A 24,151-nucleotide genomic window follows, 5' to 3' on the forward strand; every position below is an offset into this window, starting at 1 on the left:
ATGGCTGGAAGGGCATCCATTGCATAAGTCATGTGCCAGAGTAATAGGTGGTTCATTCTGCTGTGGCGACCTCTGATAAAGCAGGGAATAAGCTGAAGGAAGGTGAGTGAATCCATACATATCAGTTCTTTTCCTGACAATACATGAAATAGTTAAGTTTCCTCATGAGATCAGCTTCTCAAGTTCAAAACATGCACAGTACAGCTTACTAAACTTGCGCTTACTTAACTTTCTTTTTGTCCCTTTTTTAATCAGAGTTAGCCACAGTGGAATGAACCGCTAACTTAACCAGCAAATGTTCTACGCAGCGGATGCCCTTCCAGCTGCAACCTAACACCATGAAACACTCATACACTCTTACATTCACACACATTCATGTACACTATGGCCAATTTAGTTTATTCAGTTCACCTATGGCCAGTCATTGGACTGTGGGGGAAAGCGGAGCACCCAGAGGAAACCCACGCTAACATAGGGAGAGCATGCAAACTCCACACAGAAATGCCAACTGACCCAGCCGGGGCTCAAACCAGCAACCTTTTGCTGTGGGGCGATTGTGCTACACACTGCCACCGTGCTGCACTGCTCAAAAAAATCACTTTTCATTTTAAATTTCACTTTTAAAGTTTTAAAATGCTATTAAAAATCTTATTTAGAGATGTTTTAAAGGTATGACTGGGTTGTTCTTTATCAGTTCTGTCATGAATTAAATACAAGGGTATAATACAAACAATTGCTCTCTTCATCCACTGCATTGTATACACTGTCTGTAAATTGTATTTCCCAAGGTGAAAACCTTCAGTGGATAAGTACTTCACCCACCCTTAACACTCTTGAACACCTAGGCAGGATTTGCAACACAACACAAAGATCAGGATGTTTGAGGATGTCGTCCTTCAGGATTTGAACAGAATAGATCTGATCATTTGTCATCAGCTTGTACACTCATTCCCGGAAGGTAAGAGTACAATTAAAAGTACGGCAAACATTCTAGTACTAGAGTATTACGTTTGTTGAATTTAATCAATCTTGTACTTATTTTTGGAACCCTTTATTGAAATAAAATTGCTAAATTCCTTTGATTAAAGTTTGTTTATTGTATTTGATGTTTGCTATCTTTCATTAATTGTGATTGTGGTAATTAAAATGTGTTGTGTTTGAGCTAGCATCTGTTAAAATTATACAAATTATGCCAGATTAACAGCCAATCCTAAACCCTAAATCCAAATCCTGCCTATCAGTAGTTCAACAAATCATAGTTCATGACCGAATGAAAGCCAAAGACTATTGGTTGTTTTTTAAAAAAGTAGGCGGGCTCTTTTTATTGTTCCACCCAAAACATTCAACTTCACTGGGAAGTGTTTCAGAATAGAAAAGTAAACTCAATAAGTGGTTTCTAACGTTTTAATTAAAAAAAAAAAAAAATGGATGCAACCCACCATAAAATGAGGAGGAAGATAAAACCTAATCTTAAAAATTGAAGAGGATCTCTCAGAATGCTATTTCCTCTCTGGGTACATCTTGCTAAGGTAAGCAAACCCCTCAAATCAACTTCAAGCCTTAAATTCAATTGAACCCAATATGAATCTAATGTCCACTTCATATATATGAACACACTGGAGTTCATAATTTGACTGCTTTCTTCTGATAAATGAAAGAGCCTGATGTTAGTGGATATGTTTGTTTTCTGCTGCCTGAATTCGTATTTCCAGGTCATGGACATGCTTGGTATAAACAAGTTTTCTTAACTAGTGTTGCTTTGTTTTCATTTTCATTTCCTCAGAAATGTTCATAATAGGTAGAAAATAATAGATAAGGCTGGTTTTTCATAATTGAATGTCCTGTGTTTGATCAATACACTTGAAAATGGAATGAATTGGCTTATTTTTGTCAATTACTGTTTATATTTAAAAACTGTCATCGAAATATTGGATGTGGTCTGTTTAGAAATCCTCATATTGAATATGATTCTGCACCTGGACTGATGAGTAACTTGTTTTAATTAACATAAAGTATATAGATCTTCCTTTTCCAATGTAGCACCTGCAACATGACTAAGCCGTTTTTAATATGCCAGTATTTTATTTATTTATTTTTTACTACCGAGCAGAACGACAGAATAAACAATTATCTTACCTCATGAATGACCATATGTGTGGCGCTGGAAAAAAAGCATAAAAAATGATCTCTCATCTGTCTTATTTCAGTCTAATGATCTGGTTTGTTTGGAAGCTTGAGTTGTTTTAATGATCAGTTTGTATGGAAAGACAGATTTTAAGCTGTTTGTCCAGTACAGTCCTCTCATTGAGGTAAAGTTGATTTTATATTCACACATTCAGACTTTCTCCCTAATACCGCCAACTTATCCAGCATATGTTTTACACAGCAGATGTCCTTCCAGCTGCAACTGGGGGTACTGTGAAACATCCATACACACATTTACACACACACTAACAGCCAATTTAGTTTGTTCAGTTCACCTATAGCGCTTGTCTTTGGATTGAGGAAACCTACACCAACATGGGGAGAACATTCAAATTCACACAGAAATGCCAACTGACCCAGCTGGGACTCAAAACAGTGACCTTCTTACTGTGAGGTAACAGTGCTAACCACTTAGCCACCGTGTCACCATATTTCAGAAAAAAAAAATATTAATTGCAATTTCTAAAAATTAAACTTATATTAGCAGCCGATGACTATCAAAGTACAACATTGTTCACAGTCAATTAAATGGTGCGTATGTTTGTTTTCAAGTCATACTTAGATGTGATTTCTGTTTGAATATTCAAAGTACCATAGTAAACAATATAGGGAGCTGTAACTAAATGAAAGTGCGACTATTAAACCAACTTTACCTCTAGTCCCCTATATTTATATAGCCTAGTTCTTTAAAATCTGCTCATTTACATTGTTAATGAACTAATGAATAGTTTAACTAACAATGATAAAATATTTTCTTTTTTTATAGTTGAACATTTAATAAATGCTGCTTATCATTTGTATGACATCGTAGTTTTCATTTATTTTTATTATTATAATTATTTTACATTCATGTACGTTTTAGGTTTAAGGTGTGAAGTTTGATAGATTTTCATTTTTTTTTTTCCTGGTCAATTGTCATCTTGTACACCAGTCTTGTCATGGGGGCCAGTTCATAAAATGCATCCTAAATTAGAGGCTGGAGAGACAGGACTTGCAATATGAGTGACACAGCATATAAGAGCCCATACTGTATAGTTGTTGTTTTTTTTTTTTTTTTTTTTTTTTTGCTCCCTAAGACCCCTACATTGGATTTTTCTACATGAAAACGTTTATATATTGCATTTTGAAACTACATACCATCACTGCATTGGCTTTTTTTTTTTTTTCAAATGTTGTATTTCAGAGCACAACAAAAGCAATGTATTGCTTAAGTAGGTTCTTCTACATTCAGACACATTTTATGTTTTGTACTTACAATATCGAATATTGTTGAATAACAATTATCGATGGAATAATTATAGATTTTGGGTTGTACGATTATATAGTCTGAGGTTTCATGGTTATCACATCTAATTTAAATTTAAGCTTTTAATTAGTTAGGTAGTTAAATGAACTGTTGTGATCATCTGCATTCATGCATACATAATCATTTTAATAAATTGTAATAATTTGTCTAACATATCTTTTGTTTACATTGCACCGAAAGCCACGCACAACTATCAACGCTACAGTGTGAGTCGTTATCTAATGCGTGCATCTGTGCGTATATATTCTTACATTGGAAATAACAAACTTGCGCACAGAAAAAAATGCAATATGTGAATGGCCCGCTGCTAGTTAATTTAGTGTGCATGCATATTAGCCTTGATGTATAAATTCGAAACTAGTGCACAGGTGGCATAACTTTTAGTTGCAACAGCTTCGTCCCATGCAACAGAAACGCGGTGTTGAGAAGGCTTTATGATTAAGTATTTAAATGTGTTCTAGACTTTACAGACCTGAAACTTGCCTATAGCACTTATTCATTGTTGCTCTTAGTTGTGTAAATTGCTTCCTTGTCCTCATTTGTAAGTCGCTTTGGATAAAAGCGTCTGCTAAATGACTAAATGTAAATGTAAATGTAATGTAAATGTTCAGCTGCTCTTGCCACTCGCTTGATGTCAGGTGACTCACGCTCTGCGCAGCCTTTAACTGCAGCTCGCGCTGTATTGAAAAGATGCATGTCTTTTCATAAATTTAGGGGCTATTTTTCGACTGAACTAAATTTAATTTTTGATGTCTTGCTAACACTATTTGGAGGACCAGAACAAACTGCCTCAGGGCCAAGTTCGACCCACGGTCTGCCAATTAAATAGCCCTGTTCTAGGAATCCAGATTTTTACAACATGTTACTGTAATGTTTGACTTTAAATATTTACTTAAATGTTTACTTTAACTGTAAATATTCACAATATAATGTGTTGTATTCAAATTTTATTGTGAAATGAACCAAATTAGCATGATTACAGCAAATTACTGTTAGAAGGGTTACATCTTTTGCATGTTAGTTATAGGAATTCAAACAATTTTTATTTTATTTAACAAAGACATTCATATTAATTAACTTTAATGCTAGTATTGACACTTTTTTGATATCAAAAAACAAAAACAAAACAGAATGTTATTGCAGCCCCAAAAACAATTTGGTTGAATCTTCAAAAAATAACTTATCCTGTTTTGAAAAGACGTGAATGTCATAGTAAATTTTCATTAAATTGCACTGCATATTTATTTAATTTTATAAAGTTAACATGAAAACATGGTCATTTTTAATAAACGTAAACCATGTGCCTAGCCAAAAAAAAAAAAAACATAATAAACTGGAACAAAGTAAGTATGTAATCAAATATCCAAAATGATCTCTGATCTCCACAAGTCAGAATAAATGTCAGAATGACTAGCCGAGGAAACCCTGCTTCACTGTAAAATATAGTTATTTTTACAAGATAATACTGTTAAATCATAGAAATGGACTTTACTATCTACTGTGAAGTTACAGTATATGGCTGTAATTTCTCAATTTAATGTAACAAAATCAAAGTAAATTAATGTAAACTACCTGAAAGTAATTTGTTGTGAATTTCCTTAAGTCAGTAATTTACTTTGAATTTAAGGTATTTTTTTATACAGTAATGCACACATATTTAATTTATACAGGCCAATGTGCATAGAACGTGTGTTTATGTAAGTGTGCCTTTTATTTGTCTGTTTACGTAATACCTGATGTAGGGGAACCTGAGCCCTATTGTTTGCATGCAGTATTGCGTAAGACAAAAAAGTCTGACTGACATAACTTTAATACTTATTTTTCGAAAAGCGGTATGCAGTGTTGGTGGCAATTCTCATCAGGCATCAAGCGGCTTTAAAGATTTGCACTGCGTGGCAAAGGACATGTCATAAGCCCTGATTGGAACTGACAGAGACACAGTATTACAGATATATAAAGCACCTTAGTGTAGTTTAGATTAGCCCACTGCATTTCACAACATCCATGTGTTTCTATATTGCACTTTGTAAAATCTGTCAGAGTAAATATGGCTAGTGGAATGTAGCAGCATAAACAATTTGTTTCATTACATTCAAAGCACTTGATAAAATATATCAAAGTTAGATCATAGTTTCCTTCAATATACTTAAAAGAGGACATTTTTAATGCAGCAATAATATTTGTGATGATGCCAGTCTTTTTAAGATTATAAGATTTCATTAAAATATGAAAGATTGTTAGTCCTCTCTCTCCTAAAAAAAAAGAGTAGCAAGTTTCCATCATTTGTATTCTCACACTTTTCCAAAGACTCCAATCATCTCAATAATACATTTTGACATTCCAGCCCTTAACACATCTGTATTCATATGCATGTGTATTAGTTCTTTATGGAGATTAATGTATGGAAGTTGTAAGAATGGCTCCTAATCTGTAAATTTCGAAAGTGGCAGCGGAAAAGCAGAGACGTGACGAGGGTGAGATAGTCAAATATTCCAGCTACGACACTTGATTAAAGTAATCCTGTTTGTGCAACAAGAACAGAAAAGGTCTGAGCCCTATCTCCTCTAAGCAGCTGCCGGCTCTTCAGCGAAATCCACGTCTTATGTCGGAATCAGGCGCTATTGAGAACAAACTGATTGCGCTGAGCGTCAATAACGTGGAATAATTTATTTGAAATGAAGCGTGGTTTAGGCACTTTGTCATCGTTGTGACACCTATGGCATAGCGGGTTCTTGACTGGAAATGATTGTTTACAAAATAACACCTAGCTAGTGAAGGGAAATGAAATTTGTGCGCCTTTCATATTAATAAGGGAACTGAATAAAGCTCATTTCCATGCCAGAGATGTTATAAATCACTTCGTTTGGCTTAATCACATTCTTCTCTCGCTGATCCTATAAAATTCTGAATTTCTGAATCGTGATTATGTCTATTAATTTTTTAAGGTGCTGACACACTCAAAGTCAATTTCTGTTATGTTCTTTGGGTGCACTCACACTATGCTGACAGAACTGTGCCCAGGCACGTTTCCCAGTTTGTTTAACAAGTGTGAGTACTCAGAATTGGGTCCAGTTGGCCGGGGCTGGCCTGTTTGGATGAAGTGGGCCAACGTCACTTTTAAGGGACTGTTTTTTTAATCATTCTTATTTTTCAATGAACGCAAACTCTCATAGTTTATTAATGATGCCACCCCACCCCCCCACCCCCTACCTACAGTTGAAGTCTGAATTATTAGACCCCTCTATTTTTTCAACACATTTCTAAACATAATAGTTTTAATAACTTATTTCTTCACAAATAAGAAAGCAACTTAGCAATGTGGATGTTTGTTCAAACTCAAGCAGTTCAGCCCTACAGGTAATGTCACACACCTACATTAGATTGCTTTCAACCATGCAGTTTTAGATTAAATATGACCACAGTGTACGCAGCTTCTATATTTCCAGCAGGAATGTCATGTCATAAAGCATGGAAAATTTCAGACTGGTTTCTTGAACATGACAATGAGTTCACTGTATTTAAATGGCCTCCACGGTGATCTTAATCTAGTAGATCACCTTTGGGTTGTGGTGGAACAGGAGATTCGCATCATGGATTTGCAGTCGACAAATCTGCAGCAACTGCGTGATGGTATCATGTCACTATGGACCAAAATCTCTGAGGAATATTTCCAGTACCTTGTTGAATCTATGCCACGAAGATCAAGGCAGCTCTGAAGGCAAACGGGGGTCTAACCCGTTACTTGTAAGGTGCATCTAATAGAGTGGTGGGTGAGTGTATTTACAAACAAATCTAATTCTTCAGACAATAAAAAAAAAAAAAAAATCTAAATAATAAAAATCTTCTAGGATAAAATGCTGTGATGACTGTTCATACATCTTGTGAATCGGGTCCATAAGTATGTCTGTAATATATTACGTGGATACACTCACCTTGTTACAAAATTGCCCTATTGCAGATTTTTTTTTTTTAATTAATATATATATATCACATAACCATGGCCATACTAATTCCTAACACTGAATAATACTGCTCGTGTCACTGACTTTTTGACTTGACCCCATTGATGGGATCAGTGTTGTAGAACATCTCATGCTGAAACGTATGAGCTCAGGCTAAGTTATACAGTAAGCTTCCTGTTGTTAGCGCTAGCTTGTTTGTTACACTTAAAAAGTTAACGCTCAGCTTTATCACCGTTAACGCAGTAATACCACGAAACATCCAGATCAAGTATTACCTTTATTATTTCAGCACAGTCCGGAATCATTCAACCAATCAGGGACGTCGTAGCAAACAAGTGTTGCGTACAGAGAAACATGGTGATGTATAGCTTCTCAAAGCTGCTTTGCTCTGTAAATTAAAGCGCTTAATTGCTGCCTTATTGCTCGGTGAAGATGAATAATAGTCATGAGGCTTATCATTGGCAGCAGACCGTGAAGCAGCCTCCTCACACGGAGCTCGACATCCCCCCCTCAGACGCCTGCATTCAGGAGAGACGCTGGTGCAGATATTAAAGCCTACTGAAATCCTGGAGTGCTGGTTTGTGTTGTGTAAAGTTAGGAAACGGGTGATGATTTCAGCTTGGTTACTAAACTTTTATCGTATCTGCTTGCTTTCAAGTGGCACATTATGTTTTAAATTTATCATTTGTATGTTTAACGATGCCATGCTATGCATGTGGAATGCATGTTTTTTTTTGTTTATATATATATATATATATATATATATATATATATATATATATATATATATATATATATATATATATATATATATATATATATTATTATTATTATTATTATTATTATTATTATTATTATTATTATTATTATTTTATTATTGCAATAACAATGGGCCATTACAACAAATAGAAAGACAAAACTGATATAAGTATAGTACAAGACATAGAAATATAACTTTTTTTTTCCAACAAGAGAAATGTAAGAATTTTAAAATAAATATAGTAAAGGTAAAGCAAAAGAAAGACAAAGAGAGAGAAAAAGAAACAAAAAATAAAATAAATGAGGGCACATGACAAAAATAAAACAATTAAATGCAGAATATTACATAAAGCACATGTTTTATAAGTTTTAATAGCTTGTTGTGAGAGTCTGTGATGGTTTTTAAATGCAGTTCCAATTTTCGTATTAAAAAAAATGGCTTACATTGAGAAAATTTGAATCTGTGTATAAAACTTACTTTCCAATAAATAAAATGAGGTTTATGCCAGAGCTGAATTAAGGAATTGTTTTTCTTTAATATAAAACTCCAAAACAATATGTCGATAGCTTAAAGAAAAATCACCACAAACCTTTTGGACAATTAGAGAATTCACATCAGACCAGAAAGATTTAACAAAGGGACATTCCCAAAGCAAGTGAGCAACAGATTCAGAAGAAGTCTCACAGAAAGAGCAAGACATGTTAATATCATTTTTGAAATTTTGTAAAAATTATTTAACTTGATAAAATCTGTGAATAATTTTTAAATATATTTATTTAATTTTATTTGTTAAAAAAATTCTGCACCAAACATACAACCATTTAAAATCACCAGATAGATTGTTCCAATAGGAAATAGAAGAAGGATTTGTGATGACAAGGTCTAAAAATGAAGACCTGATTTTATGATTGGATTTTTTTCAGTGGAGAAACAAATGGATCCAACAACAGTAGAATCAGGACTAGGGAAACAGACAGAAATCAATAAATTATTATTATTTCTGAAAAGCATACACATTGGCCTCACAAAAAGTATTAAATTCTTTTTTTTTTTAGATATGAGCAGAGTATATGTTATAGTAAAATCAGAGTAATGTAAAACAGTGTGTGAATACACAAAGATCGAATACATGTTTTTGAAATTTTTAAAAACTAAGAAATGGTGTCACCTTGACAACTAACTAAAATTATATACAGTTAAAGTCATGCTAATGTGGTTAGCACTGTAAAAGGTCGCTGGTTGGAATACTGGCTTGGCGAGTTGACCTTTCTGTGTGGATTTTGCATTTTCTTCCCATGTTGGTTTGGGTTTCCTCCAAGTGCACCATTTCCCCCACAGTCCAAACACACGCACTTTATGTGAATTGAATAATCTACAGTAAATTATCCATAATGTATGAGTGTACTGTTTTGCGGCTGAAAGGGCATCTGCAACCCAGGAATGAAACCTTAAACACATTTAGACAATTTCAAAAAAAAAAAAAAAAAAAAAAAAAGGATTCTAAAATAACATACAGTAACAAGTGCACCTTTAAATGATTGGTTTGTCTCTTAAATATCAATAACCTAATGTGACTAGTATTTGTACTTGCCATATCAGTAACTTTATGCAACTGCTATTTGTCATACACCAGCCTCTAGTATACCTCTCTGATCACCACCTCTGCTTAAATTGTAAAAAATGGCCAGGTCCCAGAGTGGCTTACCTGGCAGAACAGACTCTCAGAGGAATTATCTGATTAAGTTTTGGGTCTTTCCGTAGCATGTCTACATCCCACAAACAGTCAGAATGTCAACTGACTGACTCCTGGGAGATTCACCCAACTACATGATTGAACGAGAGTAAATTATGAGTGAACGGTGCCATCTCCCTTATGGGCCCTTCTGTTTCAATTTGGCAGATCTCTGGACAAGGACGGGGAGTGATAATGCTGAGCCGTCTCAATGCTCTCAAAGTTCATCATTTGTCAAAATCATTTACAGAAATGTGTTGTTTTTTTTAAGAATATTTGCTGCATACGGTACCTAAATGCATTGTATTCCCAAATCATTAATCTATAAAATTTTAAAACTAAACCTATCAAAATGTAAACTTAACAGTTAACGGATAAATTTTGGTATATAGACAAAAAATTTTACATCTGCAGCAGCGCAGATTAATATGTGATCATATTTAACAAGATCACCTTCCAACATCTCTTACATTGAAAACAGCACACACTTTAAAAATGAATTAAGTTTCCGTATTTTGTGACGCACGAGGGTTTTCCATATATTTATGATTGTGAGTTGCATTATGGAACTTTGATGGGTTCCATTTTTGATATTCCATTTTATTTTCAACTTGTTTATTACACAAGTGAGGGTTAATATAAATGATCACTAAACACCGTGCTCTGACACAAATGTGCATGTATTGGACCATTAAAGCGCTCACATTAAGATGGCGTTAGACATGTGTGTGATCTGCTCGCCTCTGAGCCTGTCCGAGGCCAAAGAGCCTAGAATGACCAAGAGGCGACACTCAATAGAACATTCCATTGCAACAACAGTGCCCAGCAACAGCTTCGGATTCCGCCATTTTGGAGTAAAAGCGATCGACTGTCCATTGGATCTCATTGCTGTCACGATGGCAAGCAGCTGCTTTGTTTTTTATTTAAAAGTCAACAATACAACACTGACTATCACAATCATCAGCACTTTTAATAGTTTATTTTACAGACTTATAAAATGCTGTTGTTCTATTGGAATTTTCATTCCAAAATGGCTGCAGCACCATCTAGTGGCTATTTCTCTAATCGCACTAGAGTGCCGCCTCTTGGTGATTCTTTGCCCAGGCTTAGCTCGGCACATACCCACAACAGCATGTGCTCTTTCGCACTTTTAAAAATATGAATGATTTCAAACGTACATCAATGAATAATGTGCATCCCGTGCATTACAGGACATGCTTTTAGTCGTTTCCACATGTGACTGAGCTTTGCAGAACAACAAATGTGTACAACTGGAAAAGGGGTGGTGTATGATGGAATAATCGTTTAGCTTGATTAATGGTTTTTCATAATTGTTAGAAGCCTAAAACGAAATTGGGTTTTCGATAAATTGCACAGCCCTACTGCAACCCAGACAAAATATCATTTTAAACTATTAAAAATGTTAATAAAAGTAACTTTTTAAAAAACTTTTCTGTGTTAAACGTTGTTGGAAGAAAGATCAATGTTCCATAATGCAATTCAAAAACATAAATAAATGGGCATACTCCCAACCAGTCTGCATGTGTTTTGTGGACCGTGCATTTGACCGTGTCCCTCATGGCATTCTGTAGAAGGTGCTCTGGGAGTATGTGGTCAGAGAGTATAGGCTTTGTTATGGGCTGTCAGAGTAGGAGTTTGGTTCGGATTGCCGGCAATAAGTCAGACTTGTTTCCAGTGCATGTTGGGCTCCGGCACGGCTGCCCTTTGTCACCCATTCTGTTCATAATGTTTATGGACAGATTTTCTATGCACAGGCTTAGGCCGGAGGGGGTCTGGTTCAGGGACTGATTTCATCTCTATTAATCGCAACCAATGTTTTTCTGTTGGCTTAATCGAGCATGGACCTTTAGCATGCACTGGGGCGGTTTGCTGTAGAGTGTGATGCAGCTGGGATGAGAATCAGCACCTCCAAGTTCGAGGCCATGGTGCTGCACTGGAAAAAAGTGGTTTGCCATCTCCAGGTTGGAGGTAAGTCCTTATCCCAGGTGGAGGAGTTCAAGTATCTTGGGGCTTTGTTCATAAGTAAGGGAGTAGCAGTAATGCCAGTCCGTTGTGGTAAAGAAGGAGCTGAGCTGAAAGGCAAAGCTCTGGATTTTCCAGTCCATCTACGTTCCTACTCTCACCCATGATCATGAGCTTTGAGTCATGACGGAAAGGACAAGATCTCTAATACAAGTGGCTGAAAGGAATTTCCTACACAAGGAGGCAGGGCGCACCCTTACAGATAGATGGAGGAACTCTGTCACCCAGGAGGACCTCGGAGTAGAGCTGCTGCTCCTCCACATCGAGAGAAGTCACCTGAGGTGGCTCAGGTATCTGTTTTCAAGTAAAGTTATCAAGTTAAGGCTCATTACTTGAAGCTTTCCAAATCAGAGCTCGATGAGGACCTCTGCTAGTTAAAATGTGGGAAAGCACTTTGTTGCAAAAAGTGTCAAATGTTCACAACTGACCAACTCATTCATCTAGTAATCTTTCGAATGAGACGGTAAACTGAGGTCCTGACTCTCTGTGGTCATTAAAATCCCATGGCACTTCTCGTAAAGTGTAGGGGTGTCCTGGCCAAAGTCCCTCAATTGGCCCTTACGATCATAACCTCCCAATCATCCCCATCAAACAAATTGGCTCTATCACTGTCTCTCCACTACACCTATAGCTGGTGTATGTCCTGTGGCTGCCGTTGGATCATTCAAGTGGATGCTGCACACTAGTGGTGGTGTGTGGGAGACCCCCCCTCATAATTGTGAAGCGCTTTGGGTGTGTGGCCATACACAGTAAATGCGCTATATATGAAAATGAAGCTTTGAATGTCACTAATCACATGATTATAGCAAAACGAATCAAACTCTGGTACACTGCGAGATGTATCATTTTTATTGATACATGTTTCGAAGCCTCGGTGCACAGCGTCACATCAGACCTTGACGTAAACCTGACTATTTGTCTGCTTTTGACTACGCTCTTGGATTTCCTGCATGCTTCTGTTTACCCCTGCTTTGATCGTTGCCTGCCTGACTATTCTTTGTAATAAACTGCACATGGATCTTCACCTCTGTCCCAGACCCTTACATGACAGAAGACTGTCAGCTGTGGAAGGAGTGATTGTAGTAATGACTGATGGGAGTTGTAGTTCGGTTTAGTGGCAGAATTGTTGTTACCTAGCGATCTGCAAATGTTAGCTTACTGGTGATCATGATAGTTACTTTATTGTAAGTTCTTATGTTTTCCTCTAGCCAGATTTGCATGAAACGCCACCTTTAAAGGTGTTTTTTTGAAATATTTACCCTAAAAATGTAAATTTCCTTATTAATTTAATGTGTTACCTGTATAAAGTTGAATGATTTCTAATTTTGACACACTGTAGTTTTAGCACATGCCAACAAATCCCTTAAATTATGAACACCAGATTAATATTTGATGAACAAATATTAAATCATTTGGCTGACTGCTTTAAGAGGCTGGAATATCCTCATGTGTAACCCTGTAAAACATTGGCTAAAAAGTAAAATAATCTACTGGTGTCCTAACAAACAGTGTAACCTCATTATATCATGTGCTGAAAAGAGTTGGTCTTTCACAGATGTGCACTAGTCTGGGCCTAAAAGGGAACTGCATTACAAGCATAAATGTCTTTTTTCTAGTAAACAATAGGATGGAATATTAATGTTTTCTCTCCTGTGCTTACTGTCGTCTTCTCACATTGCAATAAAATTACCTTTCAAAAAGTTGATAAACTGCAATCTGGCCACTTTTAAACAAAAGTTATCACTAAAAAAAAAGGAGTTAATGTAGCTTTGCTATGCCTGCGGCCTTGCAACATGTCTATCATCCCACCTTCTAAAGAGGGTTTGGGGGATCTTTTAGAACATAGCTGTTTTAAACGATTAAAAGCATGCAGAAATCTGCATATTGTTTGCCTGGAAAAAACTGGGGGAAAAGTCCTGCATAAGATAAAATAAATACATCTTTATAAAGTACACATGGACATTAAATGCAACATTTTTTTGATTTCCAAACACTGTATTTCTAAATAGTTAAAAATATATTGAAAGCTGAAGTTAGTTTGGAAAAATCTATGAAAAAAAACCCTGTTAAAAATTTATACATTTTTGAAAGTCCAAATCTGCACATTTTATTTAATTTGAATCACATTTATGTTATAATAAATAATTTTATCAATAATTAAATATTTATATATCATGTATGCAAACATTTGTAGGCAAGCCTTTTTTATAATTTTGTCTTGTTTTCAACAACTCTCACATGGTCACCCACCAAAGCTAAGTAGGGCTGTGCCCGGTCAGTATCTGGATGAGAGACCACATGGGAAAGCTAGGTTGCTGCCAGAAATTGTGTTAGTGAGGCCAGCAGGGGGCGCCCCACCTGCGGTCTGTGTGGGTCCTAATGCCCCAGTATAATGACCGGGACTCTATACAGCTCAATGAGTGCCGTCTTCAGGATGAGACGTTAAACCGAGGTTCTGACTCTCTGTGGTCATTAAAAATCCCAGGTTGTCTTTGTAAAAGAGTAGTGGTTTCACCCTGGCATCCTGGCCAAATTTCCCCACTGGCCTCTGTCCATCATGACCTCTTAACCCTCCCCATGTCATAATTGGCCCTATCACTCCGTCTCCTCTCTACCTATCAGCTGGTGTGTGATGTGCGGTCTGGCTCAAAATGGCTGCTGTTGCCTTATCCAGGTAGATGCTGCACACTGGTGGTGGATGAGGACAGCCTGATCTCACGAGAAAACGTAAGTATTTTACGTTTTGCCAGTTTAGTGGCTAATTCGTACGAATTCGTACGAGTTCAGTCGTACGAAATGGTACGATTTTTAAAAGGAGGCGTGGCACCTGACCCCACCCCTAACCCCAACCGTCATTGGGGGATAAGCAAATCGTACTAAATTGTACGAATTAGATCGTACGAATTCATACGAATTAGCCACTAAATGAAAAAGTTACGAATTGCCGTGAGATTGTGTTGACGAGGAGATTCCCCTCAATGTGTAAAGCGCTTTGAGTGTCCAGAAAAGCGTTATATAAATGTAAGGAATTATTTATTATCGAGAGATAAAAGTGTGTGTTTTCTACAGGTGGTTTTTCAAGCCCACTCAACTGTGTGAGGCACACTCACAATTATTAATGATTTGGGGATGCTGTGTGGTGTGGTGGGGGCAATGGTTGGTTTCATTCACAGGAAATCAGGTGATCTTGAAAAAGATAAGGTTTTAGTTGTTTGAATGATACCAGTGAATCTAGTAGTCTGTGTGGGAATGGGAAGATAATTCCACCAGCGTGGAACATTGAATTGAATAATAACATTAATTAATGTTGTCTTGCCATGTTGCAAAAAAAAAAAAAAAAAATAAAAGAAAGAAACTATAATGGATTTGTAATGCCTGTGGCAAGAACAACCCTGCAACATGTCCATCCGCGCATCTGTTCCTACTAAGATGTGATGTCAAGAGGGCGTGTTGTGCAGCCGCTCTGATTACACTGTTAAAGCTACACACGTAATATCAATCTTTGCCCCTCTGAGAAAAAGACATTGATTGGGTGGAACCCGCCTAAAGATTAATGACACCACATTCGCAACGTGGCATTTAGTCTTTATTATTGCCAGCAGGCATGGAGCGTCACACACAAATGGGCGAGCACACACACTCACCCGAAGACACACAGCATGTGCTAACACTCCTCTAATCCAATATAGCGATCTCCCTGCTCTCGCATCCCAGGGAAAGCTTTCTGGCATGACAGGCTCATTTCAAGCGGCTTTTTCGCCAGTTCCTGAGGGCGCACGGCCAGTTCAGGGCAGGTCTTACTTGGGGAAATTGTGTTAAATGGAGTGTGAGGCCCGGCATTTTGACCTCAATTAATACCGTTCTCCTCAGTGTCTGAAAAGAGCACAACCTCCGCTGTCGACGAGCAGGATTTAATCTGTTCTACGTCTTGTTACCTTTGGCGGATCGTATCGTAATCATAACTTCGGCAAAAGAAAAAAAAAAACTTAACCCATTTAATCTCACCGTTCACAATAGCGAAGAAGATTTTCCATTTGTAAACCTCTAAAATGATACCTGCTGGTGTGTCCATGGTTCATTCATTTTCCTTCAGCTTAACTTCCACCTATTCTGGCATATGTTGACACAGCGGATGCCCTTCCAGCTGCAACCCAGTACTGGGAAACCCCTATACTGCACACTCATTCACACAAACACTCATACATTATGGTCAGTTTAGTTATTTAATTCACCTACTGTATAGTGCATGTCTTTGGACTGTGGGGGAAAGCAGAGCATCCGAAGGAAAGTCACGCAAACATGGGGGGAACATGCAAACTCCACACAGAAATGCCAACTGACCCAGCCAATAATTGAACCAACGACCTTCTTGCTGTGAGGCGACAGTGCTAACCACTGAGCCACCATTTTTCTATTATTGTAATTATTATTATTATTTAACATTATTTAGGGGTCTCAGTATGTGCTATGACTAGTGCAAATTGTCACTTAAGCAGAGAAGTTTTTTTTTTTTCTACAAAACTAAAGGTTAATGAAATATGTTAAAATAAAGATATGGACAGGTCCAGACAAATGTCATACAGCTAATATAATATAATATAATAATATAATATAATATAATATAATATAATATAATATAATATAATATAATATAATATAATATAATATAATATATGTATATATTTATATATATATGTATGTATTTGATAAAGTTCTAAAAATTACTCTGGTTTATTTCCTTCAAATAATAATAATAAAAAAAGAAAGAAACATCTCATAAAAGAAATCTCATTAAAATATGGCCACTGTCACATGATTTTGATAAAATTTTCACAGCAGATAACAATGTTATGATGCATGTTACAGTAAAATGACAGTTTAGTCTTTATTTAGTCAGTTCTGTATGGTTCTCGAATCTGATTGGCTGACAGCCATGCGATTAGACTCCTTGATTTTTTTTATTTATATTTTTATTTAATTAATTTTTATTTTTTTTTTATTATTTCCACATTTATATCCACTGTTGTATAAATACAATACCCCATAGAGCAGTGTAATATGACTGTATATCATCACTGGTGGGAAACTAAGGCAATGCATGCCTCCCCCTAGTGCCGATATACAGCCATATTGCTCTGCTATTCGTGTGAATTTGCTCATAAAATAGAGAGTTTTTTGTTTATCTCAGTATTCCTGAGGGTTTAGTATTCTATGGGACTCTATTCCCATAGAGTTTCTATGTATAATAGTAATACAATTGTTGTAAATGTTTGTAAAATTAGGGGTTTCTTCTTGCTGTACTTATAAGAGCTCAGTGGACAGCTCAATGTTAGCCACAGTTCTGTTGAAACATGGGAAATCAATCTCTGTGGGTGTCCAGGGTGTTGATCAGTCTCTGTAGGCATTTCAAGATGGTGGAAGACTGTGATATATATCCTGTGTAGTGTTGATTGCTTTCCGTTATAGAATATTCCCAGTGGGGTTTTAAGGGAGATTTCACCCTAAAGACACTCTGTTCTTTCTGTTGTTGCCTTTAACTTCTATGTTTCTGCTAAATGCAAAAGATGAACTTCCTGTTTACACTTCACAGTTTTCTGTGTGTGTGGACCAGTCAAAACTTTTAAACATATTCCTATACTGTATCTTCTACCATAAAGAAAAAGTGATATAATGTTTGCAATGATATGAGTATGAGTTAATGATGATGATGATATATATGTTGTGTGCTATGAATATTATTTGTGTATGGATTTCATAAGTTCTGTGACGGATTGCTTGTGCTCTGTTGCAATGCTGTAACTGTGTTTATTCATTCATTCATTCGTTTTCTTGTCGGCTTAGTCCCTTTATTAATCCGGGGTCGCCACAGCGGAATGAATCCAGCAAGTTTTTACGTAGCGGATGCCCTTCCAGGCGCAACCCATCTCTGGGAAAACTGTGTTTATTGTTATAATTATTTTTTTTTTATGTTTAGTGAAAAAGAGCATGGAAATTCTTATCGGGACATATTTACAATTTAAAAGGCAAACACTGTTGAAAAAAGTAATTATCGTCAGGTTGTGTATTAAATGTTTTGCTCCTATTTCTCTTTTTCACTGTTAAACTTAAACGTGTTTTACACCAGAATTTGGAATCCACCTACTTTATTCTAATTGGACATCTGTCAAATTTATATATCTGTCATTTCAATGGGAGCTGTTAAATGGCTAAGACAGAGCAGCCAATGGAACAAAAAAATTTATATATATATATATATATATATATATATATATATATATATATATACACACACACACACACACACACACACACACACACACACACAACCAGATTTCATGATCGAGGATTGAAAGATAACCTTTTGGCATAAAAAGCTTTCATATAAACTGTTGTCAAAAGTGTATGGAAAGTAAAAAAAATGTATATTAAAAAAAGTTCTATATCAACATTGTTTTTTATAATTCAAGTTTTGTTATTTTTTTCTTTCGATACATGACAGACTATAACAGGAGTTATGCGTTAGCCATGTATAAAATATATAACGAAACTATCCTGGATTGTGTCAAATCGTCAATAAAAAAAAATCCAGCTAACTGATTAATCCACGTACGAAGAACGAACCCCTGGTCTTTTTTTGTCTCTTGTTTATCCTCATAGCATCCATGTGGGATAAAAGAACGGCATCTTAAATTAGTCTTTCGTGAAACGCAGTTGCCATTTAATGTATAAATCTGACTCAAACTCCATCTTTTAAAATTTGAATCAAAAGCGGAATAAAACAGTCTCCTGTGTGTGTGTGTGTGTGTGTGTGTGTGTGTGTGTGTGTGTGTGGCTTATTACACATAAAAACAAACTATAGGAAAAAGAGAGAAGCAAATAAATTAAATAATTAAAATCAAAGAATAATTTAGGCGAAGAAAAATATGAAGAAGTATATTCAGAATTGAAAACCATAACTGCAAATAAATAAATAAAGTTTCATTTCTGAGAAAAAAGTCCAAATTTAAACTCAGAATTACAAGAAAAAAAAAAGTATAGAAGGAAATATATAGCTACATTTAGTTCTATGTGCATGTTTAAAGCGCTAAGCAGAGATGTATAAAGTACTAGAGACCCATACTTAAGTAAAAGTACAAGTGCTCTATCAAAAAGTGACTTGAGTAGAAGTAGAAGTGCTCTTTAAGCACCATACTTAAGTGGAAGTACTAAAGTATTCAACATTTTTAGTACTTAAGTATTGCAAGTAGTTTATTTCAAAATTTACTACTCAAGTACTGAAAGTAAAAGTACAAGTATTGTGTAATGTAGTTATTAAAGAAGGCAGTCAAAAGACATCATATTGTTTTGTTTATTTTAAATATCTTTGGGGCACTTGATTAAGCAGAATGAAAAGAAACATGGCTTACGATACTGTTTTTCTCTGTAAATAGTTTCTATGGTACAAGAACTCACATCGTCAGGCTCTTTTACCAGAAAATCACTTCACTGATGAGATAATTCAGCATGTTCATTCATACTCTCTCTCTCTTTTACACACACATACACACACACACACGCACACACACACACCTAAATGTACACTCTCACACATTCATACACTCTCACACACAGTTCTCTCACTATCTCTCTCTCTCTCTCTCACACACACACACACACACACACACACACAAACACACACACACACACACACATTTTTGTGAATTGTGGGGACATTACATAGGTTACAATTGTTTTTATACTCTACAAACTATACTTTTGAATGCTCTAACCCCAAATCCAATCTCTAAACCCAACCCTTACTGGAAATTATGTGTAGTTTTACTTTCTGAAAATAAAAAAAAAATATTTAGTGTGATTGAATTTTATACATCTCCTCCTAACATCTGTGTAATACCGATGTTGTTATACATATACATGGGCGCACACACACACAAACACGAAAATACACTCTTTTACACTCTCTCTCTCTCTTACACACACACAGACGCACACACAGGTACAATCACACTGTTTCTCTCTTACATGCATTATTCACTCACACACACTCACACTTTGGTAGTTTTGAAGTTTGATTGGTTAATACCACAATAAACAGGAGTTATGTCTTCTGGAAGCAGTCGTGAAACTAAACTAAACAAGCAAACTAAATCCTGTTGCACTAGTTCACTTGATTTTGATTTTATTGTAAAAAAAAAAGGAAACCAGGAAAGCGTGTATACTACTGTGTTAAAAGAAAATCTAAAATACTTTATGGCTTATGCCTATGGTTTAGTATTAATTTTTTTAATTTTTATTATGTTTTTAATTAAATTGGTCTTGCACTTCATATGTTCTGTAGTATATTTATTAATTCTGGTACTTTTACCATAAACCAACATCTTAACCAGTTGGTAGAGGCTGATATTTTAGAAATTATGGGATGTGTTGAGAAAAAAATGCATTGACTGTGTTAAATAGCGACATTATGAGTTAAGAAATGCAATAAAAAAATCTATTGCTTTTGTCTTGGTGTGACAGTTATAGGGTTATTTTTAATACAATTTTGTTCTTTAATACAGCAGTCAGATATATGAACTGTACTCTTAATTTGACCTGCTTAAAGAAAGCACTCTTTCTGAATGTATCAAACAAAACTCATGCACAGAAGACAGCATGAGCATTTACAGCTAATAAACTCATGTCAATATTATACCGCCTGCTTTTTGAGCGCTGACAGGCGAGGTCTTATGATGATTGGTTATTGGTGATTATCTTCATCTGCTCAAGAGAAAGGGCTTTAGAAATGAACCGCTGTTCACCCATGGCGGGAAGAATACGCGGTTATCACAGGTAATAGACACAGTGGAGAAAACTTGAACATCAGGCACGCTCGTGTCTGGATGGATTGACAGCTTTAACAGCCAAGAAAAGAGGGAAAGTTACCTTACAAACAGGCCAGCGGGTCAAATGTCCAAAGTGAGAAAGAGAGAGGCAGAGGTGAAGTTTTACAACATTTCTCCCTAATAGTAAATTAGCGGCTCGTGTGCCGCCTTCACTCGCGCCTCCGTCCTCCGCCATAGTATTGCGACATCGCGCATAGGAGATAAATGACGTCATCACGTAATCACCGGTTATGACCTATTACTGAACTGATATCGATCCTTTTGACACCCCTAGTAACGAGTAACGATGCAGCACATAAAAAATCTATCGGAGTAAAAGTATTAAACTCATTGAAAATATGTACTTAAGTAAAAGTGGAAGTAGGAGAAAAAAATAATACTCCAGTAAAGTACAGATACTGCCTTTTAGTACTTAAGTACAGTAGTGAAGTAGTTCTACTTCGTTACTATACATCTCTGGCGCTAAGCCTGCGGCTCTTATTTTGTGCCCTGAATCATGACTAACTCTCAACACGTCTGACATTAGTGCCATAGTAAGAAGCCATGACCACCATTTGAAATTTTCCAACTGACTAACCAGAATTCGGGCAAACATTCATCTCTTCAAATCCTCTTTAGAGGCAAATGCAGAGATGTGTGCGAGAGTGTTCAGCAGCCAACTTGTCAACAGCTTTAACACATTAGCACAGAAGAAATAGCCTTCTGCTTGTGTGAGAGAGAAGTGTGACTCAGAGAAATGTACAGAATAGAGAAAGAGCGTATAGTGGTATTGTCAATTCCCAGCTTAACATTTCAAAGAGCAAATGTGTTTTTCAGACGGTTCCTATTAAGAGAAAAACAATTCAGCATTTTTCCATTGCTTGCCTACAGCAGACTCTGAAACTATGTAGCAATGGTTTTTATCTTGTATTCTACTTTCGCTTGGTCTGTAAGTGACAGGTAATAGGATTATTTTTAAGCTTCAGAAAAGACGTCAATGCACAATTAAAATATCATATAATATATGCATTTACTGTTTAAAACATTGCGATTTGGAGGGTTTTTTTTTACTTTAGAAAGAAGTATATCGAGCTCATCAAGGTTGTATTTATTTAATGAATTATTATTATAATATTACATTTAAATATGACTTATTCATGTGATATAAGTATTACGAGCAGTGCTTGATCGTTTTTGATCACCAACCACTGTGGCTAGTAGTTTTTTAACACTCGCCATTTTCACTTGCCACAATTTTGTTGCTTGGAAAATAAATTTTGTATGCATAAATTGACGTTTGCAGGCTAAAATGACTTGATTTAGATCTTGTGTTTTGTCCACGTGACTTCATTTCACTGTTTTGTATGTTGTATATGACTTTGCTCAATGAGCATGAGCAAATTGGTAGGAGTTTCAAGGCGTTAAACCAAATTTTCCTCTGGCCACACAAAACAAAAATAAAAAATAAAAAAGCCACAAATTTCTTGAATGATATTTTCAAAAACTATCCAAATTCAATAATTTTCTTTAAAACAAAACAACAACAACAACAACAAAACAATTGACATTTAAAATATATATATATATTGTGATGCATCTAAAATGCACAGTACTCTGTCTTGGATAAAGGTCTCAGATCACCAGTTAACTATATAAAAAGGAAGTTAATCTCCTATTAAAGCAATGTTGGCGAGGCAGTGGCGCAGTACGTAGTGCTGTCGCCTCACAGCAAGGAGGTCGCTGAGTCGCTGGTTCGAACCCGCGGCTCTGTTGGCGTTTCTGTGTGGAGTTTGCATGTTCTCCCTTCGCGTGGGTTTCCTCCGGGTGCTCCGGTTTCCCCCACAGTCTAAAGACATGCGGTACAGGTGAATTCGGTAGGCTAAATTGTCCGTAGTGTATGAGTGTGTGTGTGAATGTGTGTGTGGAAGTTTCCCAGAGATGGGTTGCGGCTGGAAGGGCATAATCTGCGTAAAAAACTTGCTGAATAAGTTGGCGGTTCATTCCGCTGTGGCGACCCCGGATTAATAAAGGGACTAATCCGACAAGAAAATGAATGAATGAATGAATAAAGCAATGTTACTGTAAAAGATAATAATGCACGATTTTAAACACTCGCGTACGTCAAACCACCCGTGCGCGTGATACTTAAGGATCACCTAGGTCTCACCATGCATGATCCTCATTTCATTTGGTATTTATCTGCTTTATTTTGCTCGCTTTAGTGTTAACCCCGCTTTTAAGAAAAACTACAATTTAAAAATGATTTTCAACCAGCTAAATAGGCTAGGAGTGTCTGTCTAACCCGATAGTTGTCTAGTTCGATAGACTACAGAATAAATCATAATTATACAATAACTTGCCTAATTACCCTATCCTGCCTAGTTTACTTAATTAACCAATTAAACCTTTAAATTTCACTTTAAGCTGTATAGAAGTATCTTGAAAAATATCTAGTAAAATATTATTTGCTGTCATCATGGCAAAGATAAAATAAATCAGTTATTAGAAATTAGTTATTAAAACTATTATTTTTAGAAATATGTTGAACAAATCATCTCTCCATTAACCAGAAATTGGGGGAAAAAATAAACAGGGAGGCTAATATCTCAGGGGGCTAATAATTTAGAAAATAATTCTGTTTTTTTAACCAGTATATTTTTAAATGGCAATACATTTTTTTTTACACAGTAAAACTAGCGTTGCTGTAATTTTATTTATTTTTGGTTGAATCTAATTAACTTTTCCATACATCTTAATTTGCATTAAACTGACCAAACATATTAATGTAAACTTTTAATAACTTTTTTTACAGTGTATGATTGTGAATTTAAAGTAAAAAAAAAAAAAAAAAACAGACAATAGTTCTTTTGAAACTATTTAAATTTATAGAAACTTTACTGTAATTTTTTAAATCAATGTATTGCAACATTAACTCCAAAAGCCCATCCACTGCATGTGTTAAAAATAAACTTAAATATTCTGATATTGAGAATGGGTCATGTCAACTTGCATCAATCAAACTAGATGCTATAATATTATTATATACTATACAAAAATTGAACCATAATGCAAAAAATAAATACATTAATTAATTAAACTTAATATAACTTAAATTAATTGAAATCTGATTAACTTTTCAAACAAGTTAAAGCAACATAAAAAATATTTTCTGTCATGATATTTTTTATATTTTGTCATTAAACTCTTTACAGAGTAGGATTATGAATTTAAAGTTCAAAAGAACGTCTTTGTTAATAATGTAAATTATTTTTGTGAAAAAAT

The 24,151-nt window shown here is 35.6% G+C and overlaps 1 protein-coding gene and 1 long non-coding RNA gene across 5 annotated transcripts in view; one reads left to right on the forward strand and one right to left on the reverse strand.

Moving 5' to 3' along the window:
* Positions 1-24,151, reverse strand: part of LOC141386351 (uncharacterized) — a 123,394-nt gene that overhangs the window by 61,518 nt on the left and 37,725 nt on the right. The gene's annotated exons all lie outside the window — the stretch shown is intronic.
* The window catches only part of cntn4 (contactin 4), a 445,220-nt gene continuing 422,434 nt past the window's right edge, over positions 1,366-24,151 (forward strand). For both annotated transcript variants that reach the window (XM_009302657.4, XM_073953300.1), the window contains exon 1: positions 1,366-1,529. The gene's annotated coding sequence lies outside the window, so the exon portion shown is untranslated. The remainder of the gene's footprint in view (positions 1,530-24,151) is intronic.

The sequence above is a fragment of the Danio rerio genome, chromosome 6 (assembly GCF_049306965.1).
Source record: "Danio rerio strain Tuebingen ecotype United States chromosome 6, GRCz12tu, whole genome shotgun sequence".
NCBI lineage: Eukaryota > Metazoa > Chordata > Actinopteri > Cypriniformes > Danionidae > Danio > Danio rerio.